Genomic DNA, 2,071 nt, shown 5'->3' on the forward strand with positions numbered 1-2,071 from the left:
TTTGATAGATTTAATATGGCTTGAAGTCAAGAGCTACCACAATCCTTTGCATTTGATAAATGATGCTGTTTGAACCCAGATCACATTTTCTATAAAAGCATTATTTCATCCTAGTTTTGGCATATGAAACAATGTTATAGTTGCTGTTGATATGTTTGCTATTCTTTAATATTGAAAACAATATTCAGCTATTAGTTTTTATTATTACCGAGTAATCCATGGGTATCTTGGGAGAGTATTTACTATAATTCTGAATTTCATCAAAATAGGAAATATGTGGCTTTTATTGTTAAAAAGTCTCAATTATTCTGAGATACATCTTCTCTCTTACCATGAGCCATCCAGCTAATCACCCACCTGGGCCTCACACTATACCAAGAACTTCTCGAGCAGCATGATATCAGAAGCGCCTGTTACTGAGAGCCAGGAATGTGAATGCTGGAGAAAAGTCAGAAGGACCAAGCAATTATCAGTGATCAGGGCCGAGGCAGACCGGTGATGCTAGCATGCATCTGTAAATCACAATACTCAGAAGCCAAGCAAATAGGCAATAATTGGTGGGTGGGTGGAGGGATGTTTAACAGAGGATGAGAACAATCAATGGCAGAAATACTATATAGAAATGTTATATATTCATGAAAGACCAGACCCAAACTAGCAAAAAGAGAAGAAGCTTTCAGTAAATATGATAGGATACATGCAGCTATTGAAATGATAATTCTGATCATTACGTAGAAACATTAAAAAGTACTTAAAAAAATGATTCTAAGTGAATAAAGACTATCATAATAACTACATATTCAATATTATTATCAACAAAAAATCAACTATAAAGGCAAAACTATGGGAGACAGAAAAAAGATCAGTGGTTGACAGTGGTTAGAGGGGAGAGATGAAGAGAATTTTAAGAGCAGAGAAACCACTCTACATGATATAGTCACGTGTCACTTAACAACGGGATACATTCTGAGAAATGTGTCATTAGGCAATTTCATCCTTGTGCGAACATCACAGAGTGTACTTAAACAAACCTAGATGGAATAGCCAACTACACACCCAGACCATATGGTGTAGCCTATTGCTGGTAGGCTACAAACCTGCACAGCATGTTACTGTTCTGAATACTGTAGGCAATTGTAACACAATGGTAAGTATTTGTATAGCTAAACATATCAAAATATAGAAAAAATGCAGTTAAAGATATGATATTTTGGCCGGGCATAGTGGCTCATGCCTGTAATCCTAACACTCTAGGAGGCTGAGGCAGGAGGATCACTTGAGGTCAGGAGTTCGAGACCAACCTGAGCAAGAGCGAGACCCTGTATCTACTAAAAAATAGAAGAAATTATCTGGCCAACTAAAATATATATAGAAAAAAATTAGCCAGGCATGGTGGCGCATGCCTGTAGTCCCAGCTACTTGGGAGGCTGAAGCAGGAGGATCACTTGAGCCCAAGAGTTTGAGGTTGCTGTGAGCTAAGCTGACACCATGGCACTCACTCTAGCCCAGGTAACAAAGTGAGACTCTGTCTCAAAAAAAAAAAAAAAAAAAGATATGATATTTTAATCTCATGGGACCACTGACACATATGTGCTCCATGGTTAACTGAAACATTTACGCAGCAAATGACTACACTCTAATGGTAGATACCTGTAACATTTGTCCAAACCCATTGAATGTACATCAAAAGTGAAACCCGATGTAAACTATGGACTTGAGTGATAATGATGTGTCAATGTAGGTTCATCAGCGGTAACAGATGCACCACTCTGGTGGGGGATATTGATAATGTGGAGGTTATGCATGTGGGGGGTAGGGGATATACAGGAAAATCTCTGTCCATGCAATTTTTCTGTGAACCTAAATCTGCTCTAAAAAAATAAAGACTTTATTTTTAAAAACTCAACTACATGTTGACAAAATATTTAAAAGAATATGAGGAAATAAATATTAGAGAGTTGGGATTATGTTATGATTAAAAAGCAAACCTTTCATTGATTTAGCAAAAAAATTTAAATTCTATTACCGAGATATGAGTTTAAGTGAATGGGCAATGTGGTGGCAACAAGAA

The sequence above is a fragment of the Eulemur rufifrons genome, chromosome 3, assembly GCF_041146395.1.
Source record: "Eulemur rufifrons isolate Redbay chromosome 3, OSU_ERuf_1, whole genome shotgun sequence".
In the NCBI taxonomy this organism is placed as follows: domain Eukaryota; kingdom Metazoa; phylum Chordata; class Mammalia; order Primates; family Lemuridae; genus Eulemur; species Eulemur rufifrons.